An 8,265-nucleotide genomic window follows, 5' to 3' on the forward strand; every position below is an offset into this window, starting at 1 on the left:
TCGATCGTTTCCATTTGTTTTCCTGTCAGCTGAAGCTCAGTGTATATATTTAACATGTCCCCACTTCACTGGCCTGCACATGTCAATACAGAGCAGTGGGGAACCCTGAGGGCCTTCTAGGCCTTCACAGAAAACACATCAATAACCTAAATGTTGTATTTTGAATTCCTTTCATGTAATAATTATAATCTTCTAAATCTAATTGTAGCATCATTTTCTATCACATTCCCTTCAGAAGTTAAATAAAGGAATTAAATAGATGCTGGTGTATTATGAAAGTTAAGAATGAGTGACGGAGTCAGGGGATGAGTCATTGAAACCTCCACCACCTCTGATAAACAGGGCACTCTATCAATGGTGTCAATTATTTTGTATCTTTACACAGGATGCCTGTGTCTTGGCTTTGTTCTGTCTCACGTCAGGTTTTCCTACTTCCATAAAGTCTTAAAGAAAACAGCCTCCATGGGAATGAAGTGAATCCTGATGCTGCGATTGTGAATGATTGAACATGAGATTATTACAAAGCGGAGAGAGAATACAATGGACTATAAATCAAACACTTACAATTAGTTTAATACCATGTGATTACAGTGGTCATAACCATCTGCATGTGCCTCTAATTATTTTACAATCGGCATTGAGGGGATCAAGCCGCAGCCCGGTTCATGTGAACACTGGGCTGCGGCTCGCAGTAATAATTCTTAGTGTGTGTTCAGGACTCCTCTGTCAATCCACCTTTAAGTAATCATAAGTGGCTTGTCCTGTCTCCTCTTTTCTTTTTCCTGAAGTGAAGTAGGAGGGAGGAATGTGCTGCCGGCGTTTTTATCTCCTTTCTGTGATTTGGAGGCAGCTGGAGAGTAAACAGAACGATGGCGGCCGCGCAGCTGTCAGTCAAATCAGACCAACCGCTCTCACCTCGGCCTGAACGAGGTCTCGAAAACAGACCCAGGAACAGAGATGTCACCGTGCACATCAGTCTGAATCAGCAGGTTTCACGCGGCTCCTTCCCAAACTTTTTACTCATGTGAGTTTTTATCAGCGCTAAAGGAAGTCAGGCTCGCTGAACACGCTAGCCACCGAGGCTCATTTATCAGGAGCCAAATGAGCCGGAAACAAATACGCCTAATTTCCAACATGATTACCGTCCCAGTTTGATGTGAAAATAAAGCCATGATTAAAGTGATTTCCAGACAGCAGCCGGCCCTCGACTCCAAAACTTAAATATCCATCCAACTGTATCCTCACCAGAGTGTCAAAATAAAACGCTCGGCGGCAACTTGAGTTTCCGCCGACAAATCACACGACTTCAAATACTTCCGGAAGAGGGAATCACAAAGAAGGTTCACGGCTCAAATATCATCTGCAAGTAGTCCACAAGTAAGTAGTGTGTGTATAAAGCCATTGATAAAGGGAAGTAACTTGTGAGGACATGATGTAAAGACTTAAATCCTTAAATAATTTACAGGTTGATGTTAATGCCAAGTTACATTCAAGGACTGAGTGTGTGTGTGTGTGCCTGTATGTGTGTATTCATCTCTCTTCATCTTTTGATTGCTTTAATTACAGACTTACTGTCAGAGCACAGGAAAAACAAACTCTTAGGGCACATGAAAAGAAGTCTCTCTCTCTCTCTCTCTCTCTCTCTCTGTCTCTCTCTCTCTCACACACACACACGCACACACTCTTCTGAAACACACACCTTTCCCAGCTCCAGTCAGTCAGTAGGCTCTTTGACTCCCTGCCTGCCGGTGATCTGTCTTTCATCGTCTCCTCTCCCTGATCCCTTGTTCCCTTCTTCAGCTCAGCTTGGGCAGAACATCTCTCTCCCTCCCTGTGTCTGTGTCTGTCTCTGTTTATTTTGCGGTGGCTGTAGGTGGGAAGCCTTAATCTGCGAGACTGGAATTCATGGAGATGTCTCATTGCATCTCCTCTAACCAGCACCTACAATAAAGCAATTGCAGAACAATGCGGAACTCTGCACTAAAATTATGTTTTTCTTTTGGGTTCACCCTTAATGATGGTTCCAGGTAAAAAACATATAATTAGTGGTAAGAATAACTTTATTTATTGTGATTCGCAGATTAGACTTGAGCAATAACTAGGATATAAATGACCTTATTCAAAGAGTCAACATCCATTATGAGCTAAACCAATCGGTAGTCAATCAAAATTGTTCATGTTTGCAGTTGTCAGCATCATAGTAATATAGTGTAAGTTTGTGTTTTCTCTCTCTCTAAGACAAATCTGAACGCTCCTCGCAGGAGGATAATTCATGATGGACGGATGTGGCCGCGGAGCCGGGGGGGGAAGCACGAAAACCTCATCAACCCACTGAAACAGTCAATTGTCTGAGATTTGAAGAACAGCTTCCTCGGAGGTGTGGAATTTGCAAACCAAAAGAAGCAAGCGGGGGGGGGGGGGGGGGGGGGGTGTAATACATATCACACCATCCATCCAGGTCCTCTGCACTTCTGCACGGGTGCTCCAGCAAATAGCTTGATCCCTCACCGCCCTCCCACCTGACAACTGTCTCACCAAAAACACCAGGAACACCACAGCTGGGGATAAAACCTGCAACGTGTGCAAGAATTCCTCTCCCAGCCCAAACTGGTCTGTCCTTCATCGGGGGGGCACACTCTGCTGTGTTTGTGCATCCGATATAAACTGTGATTTGCAAGACCTCACCCAGTATTTCAGTTATTTTTGGTCCCTCCACAGACTCGGACTTGAAGGAACCAATTCCGATAGGTTCCCCACACGTGCAGGAAACTTAACTAGACAGAAATTAGACCATAAACCCCAATAAGATTAAACTTTCCTCCCCCGAGGGGGGGGGGGCAACATGGAGACGTTTCTACAGTTTATTTTTGTATTGGGTTTTGTTGAGCATGACTGCACGGTGCATGGGGGCAAATAACAGTGCTGAGAGTGAAACGTATGATTAGGAAAGTTTATGCCTTTCATGTCGCTCCGCTGGGATTATTGCACCCAAATTAAAATATAATGAAACGCAGCTACTACCTCTCCTTTTTGGGCCATTCGGGGACCTCCTGGAAACCCCCGAGGGAGCGATGAAGAGTTTGCTGGCCCCTTCCTCAGCTGCTACCTTGTCATGGATGTGAGTGTGATGCTAACTGATTAGGAGCACACTAAAATGGGTTATATTGGAATATAAATCCTTTTGTTTTAGCATTTTAGAGGAATGTGCATTGGTTTGAGCTGCGTCAACTGCAGACTGATGAAGAACAAAGATTTCAGTTATTTTTGTTAATTTTTTAGAAAACTGTCAGGATCTAATCTATCTGATACAAGGTCAATACAAAATTGAATCAATATTTACATTCTCAAGAAATCCTAATTTATTATCTTTAGCATAATTAACAATAAATTAATTAACATATTTGACGACTATTATCTGGGCCATTTATTTATCTTATAAATTGGCTCTTTAAAATTCATTTTAATAAAGTACTTTTCATGATTTCATGACTAAAAATGCTACATGTTTTGTGAGCAGCCTTTCTGTGTTTTACAATGACAACTTTTAGGACTAGGTAAATGTATTTGACTTAAACTTTTAATAAACTTAAACCCCTTAAGTCTAATATCCCTGTAGGTCTGAACTTGACACTGACATTTTAGCTTCCTTAAAATCATCTTTTGGATCAACTGAGAATCCGTATGAATCTAAAACTCTTACATCCCTGTGGTTAATGAATTCAATTCTCTGCAGTACACACGATACACAGGATTACTGGAGCCATTCCACGTGGTCCTGGTTCTGTTGGGGCACTTTGGATGAAAGCCTCGACCAAATGAGCTGAAATAACTTCACTTCCACAAGTGCACTCCGGATGACGTGTTTAGTCGAGCTCTGTCTTAGATGTGTGAAGCATTATGAAACATCGAAGCCTAACAGGCCCCCAGAGCTCGATAAACTTCTCCATGGGGGAAAATGGATATGCTGTGCGGATTGGAATCAGCTGTGACACCGAACATAAATCTCGGCAACGACTTTCACAAGAGCCACACATGATTCCCCCCCTCTCCTTCCTCACGTCGCTCCAAAATAAATAGAGTTATTGTGTGTATTCCAAATGCTGAGCAGCGTAAAGCAACAGAGAGGCGAGTAAGTAAACAAATCATCTATTCTCTCTGGCCTAGTGTTGGATGATCTCCACTGCAGGCGTTGGCTTTGTGTGTTTTTTCTGCCTTCATCTCTTTAATCCTCAGGAACCATATTAACTTCTTTTGAAGATGAGTTACAGTCCCTCCCCTGCTTCTTCTCCGTGTCTCCTTTTTTGCCTTTCTACCTGTGAACATGAAAGATGTGATGGCGGCGGAGATGGGCTGCTCTAGGGGGCTGCCGGGGGAGAGAGAGAGAAGAGAGACGCAAAGATAGAGAGAGACTAAAAAGAAAAGAGACGGATTGATTTCCACCTCCAGCAGCTACAGTTCAAAGCCAGCCAGCAGACTTCAGAGGCCCGGCAGGACCCGGCATGTCCCCCAGCCGGGGCCGAGCTGCCTGTCTGCGGGCAGGACTTCCCCCAGGGGCCCGGGGGCCCGGGACAGTCAGGCGGCACCAAGAAAACAATTATGCAGACCAGGGGGAGAAAGTTGTGCAAGGCCACAAACACACACACACACACCCACACACACACGCCTCAACACCCACATGCTTAAAATAAAATGTCATACAGTAGACATACAATTAAAGCAGATATGACAAGTGAAAAGCATTCCTCATTAACTCACTATGAATAAACTAATGATTCTGATCCCTCTACTGACAACAGCAACTGTTTCAAACAGAGCAAAATCACCACAGCACCAGAAAGTCACCGCTTTACTTCCTTTGTGCTTTAGAACTGAAATCACACCATTGTCATTTAGTCAATGAGGCCTAATCTACAAAGCTAGTTATGGGAGAAATTAAAAACAATCTCAATTGACTTCCTCCTTTGGCTGAAACCTTCCCACCAACACACACAAGTACCTGCCACACACTTCACAATGTATATAAAGAAATGCATGTTGCACATAAACTGTTTTAAAATGCATTTGAATGTAGCCTATAGATGAGGTCTGTGCAAATACCATTTGAAATGTATTGCTCCAGCACCCATTCACTTGACAGCAAACACATCTGCATATAGAACCTGAGAAGTAGATCTTTGATTTGTTGGAATCAGCAACATAAAAAAGATGTCAAGCAAAAGTTGGAAGGATGTGTTCAAAGTCACTGATTCACATGTTGACACTGAACTGTTATACACTTCAGTGGCTGTTTCTCTATTAAAGAACATGTATTTTTCAGAGTAAAGAAAGAGTTCACAATCCAAAATTACAGCAAAGCACATGTTTGTTTGCCATAATAAGTGTTGCTCAGGAATTTCCCCGGAGTCTTGCAGCAATCTGTCCTGACATTCCTGAGAGCCGGAGCTGCTTCTACTCACCTGGAGCTCAGAGGGGGGGCGCTGCTCTACTCGCTCTCTCTCTCTCTCTCTCTCTCCGCTGCACTGAGGGCTCAGCTGGAGGGTGGTCGGCTGTGCGGTGGTCGCTGATCAGTCTGTGGTGCGGAGTCGGGTAAGCATCGCCGAGAGGACTGAGTGGGACTGAGTGGCTGTGTGTCTGGAGCTGCTCAGGTTGTGCGTCAGCCTCCACTGTGCTGCGTGTCGGTGTGTGTCTGCAGGCTCCTCCTCGATGAGGGGGGAAAAGTTTTCTCCGCCCTGAGTCAGAAACAGATTAGTGATTCCCAGGTAGACTTACTGTCTGCAGGGCACGGGCACGGGCTGCAGGCTGCGGGCAGCCGCTGCACTGCGCCATCTAGTGGCCACAAGGAGGCGGTGACTGTGCGTAGAGGTGAAGTCCGACCTCAACCACTGGGAGATATATCACCACTTATGTTGGACTTTACATTACATTACTTTACATTGGGGTGGATGGAAAGATAGATAGATGGTTAAGATAAGAAAATCCTTTATTAGTCCCACAATTTATATATATATGAATTTGCATTTTGCACTGTTGGATCTTAGGAAGGTTCTAAGTAGAGCTTCAAAATGCAAAAAGAAGAAATGGGAACAAGAGCCCAAAATGCAAATTCATGCAATTTTTTAACTAGTCTTAAGATTTTGATCAGGAGTGTATATATATATATAAGAGTCAGAAATAGGCATCAGTAATTAATCAGTATCAAGCGATACTTAAGTACAGACAGAATTAATATTGCTTTGGGATATATAGATAAATAGATAGATAGATAGATAGATAGATAGATAGATAGATAGATAGATAGATAGATAGATAGATAGATGATAGATAGATAGATAGATAGATAGATAGATAGATAGATAGATAGATAGATAGATAGATAGATAAATAGATAGATAGATGATAGATAGATAGATAGATAGATAGATAGATAAATAGATAGATAGATGATAGATAGATAGATAGATAGATAGATAGATAGATAGATAGATAGATAGATAGATAGATAGATAGATAGATAGATAGATGATAGATAGATAGATAGATAGATAGATAGATAGATAGATAGATACATAAATAGATAGATAGATGATAGATAGATAGATAGATAGATAGATAGATAGATAGATAGATAGATAGATAGATAGATAGATAGATAGATAGATAGATAGATAGACAGACAGATAGTACAAGTGTCAAATAATTGCATTGTTTTTCTCAAAAGTACTTATAAACTTACCTTCCAGCTCAAAACAATTACTAAGGCCACTTCTACCAGTGCTGTCACAGACACACTCACCTTCAATCTTTTGAAACAGATGCCATAATTAGTGTGTGTGTGTGTGTGTGTGTGTGTGTCTGGACTTCTGGTGCCTGTTGTCTGAGAAGGACTAACGCTGGACTTTACTCCTCCTCCTCTCTCTTTCCGGTTGCTTCTCTTCTTCTCAACCACAGGAAGGAGGATATAAAAGAGGAGCTTTGAAAACACAGGGAGTCCTGTAATTACTTACTCCCTGTCTCTGTCTTCCTCTCTGCACCTTCTTTCTCTCCTCCTCCTTATCTCCATCACTCTTTCTTGGTCACTCTCTTTTTTTCTTCCACTTTTCCCGGCCTTCTGTCCATCTGTTTGGTCCTTTCTTGCTCCAACCTCCTCTTCTTTTCCTTTCTTCTTCTCTCTCTCTCTCTCTCTCTCTCTCTCTCTCTCTCTCTCTCTCTCTCTCTCTCTCTCTCTCTCTCTCTCTCTCTCTCTCTCTCTCTCTCTCTCTCTCTCTCTGTCTCCCTCTGTTTTTTTCACAGTGTTATTGATGTCGATCCAGGGGCTTCCTGACTGAGAAAGGAGGATGTGATGAGCGGAGATTAGATGAAAAGAGGGGATAAGAGGGGGATAACAAGGAGCGTGATGAGTTCTGCTGAGAGAATGATGACTGAGCTGTCACAGACCAGACAGAAATACATATTAACTTAAAACCTGCATTTACACACGCGGACAGTGCAACAACAACCCACACGTGACTCGGAATGAGGTGAAATGGGATTTAACGAGATGATACGTTGAGATAACACGACATAAAGTAACACAGAGCACAGAGTGTTATATTACCCCCACGTTGCCCTGGGACATTGACTATAGCCCTGTGGCCAATGATGTTTCTTCCCCTCCTTCGTGTTCTCTTCAGGTTGAACCCAGCCTCATCTACGTAAATGAACTCATGCTGGATCTCCTCTCCATCCATTCGTAAAACTCCTCGTTCTCCTCGTCCTCCTCCTCGTCCTCCTCCTCCTCGTCCTCCTCCTCCTCGTCTTGCTCTTTCTCTGACTCTTTCCATTGTGCTTGAAGAACGATGAACTCACCTGTTACTTTTTATAGTGCTTACACACCTGATTGGTGTGTCTACAATTAAGCAAACGAGTGTTTGCACACCTAATGACTGTGTTGAACCAATTGGTTGGACGGTGTGGTAATTTGACAGTCAGTGTTTTGGTATTGCAAGGACGTGACTTCATGATAGATTTTTGTGTGTAATGTATGTTAAGTGTGTTTAGTGTTTTGCAAATCACTGTGTGTAGAGTTTTGCAACAAGTGTGAGGTTGACAATGTGCTTATAGTTGTGCAAATATGGGCTGATGTTTTGCTTCTTGAGTGTAAGGTTTTGCTAATAGTGTACTACTTTTAATTTTAGTGTGTAAGCAATCCAAAAAAACTGTAAACACAGAAGGATATCAAGATGTCACTTCCTTGCAATTCCTAAGCACAGCCTGTCAAATGACCAC

At 42.7% G+C, this 8,265-nt stretch overlaps 1 protein-coding gene across 1 annotated transcript in view; it reads right to left on the bottom strand.

The window, feature by feature from the left end:
* Nucleotides 1-5,737, bottom strand: part of edar (ectodysplasin A receptor) — a 32,004-nt gene extending 26,267 nt beyond the window's left edge. The window contains exon 1 of the mRNA XM_053440670.1: nucleotides 5,457-5,737. The gene's annotated coding sequence lies outside the window, so the exon portion shown is untranslated. The remainder of the gene's footprint in view (nucleotides 1-5,456) is intronic.
* Nucleotides 5,738-8,265: the final 2,528 nt, after the last annotated feature.

Source organism: Pleuronectes platessa, chromosome 14, assembly GCF_947347685.1.
Source record: "Pleuronectes platessa chromosome 14, fPlePla1.1, whole genome shotgun sequence".
Taxonomy (NCBI): Eukaryota; Metazoa; Chordata; class Actinopteri; order Pleuronectiformes; family Pleuronectidae; genus Pleuronectes; species Pleuronectes platessa.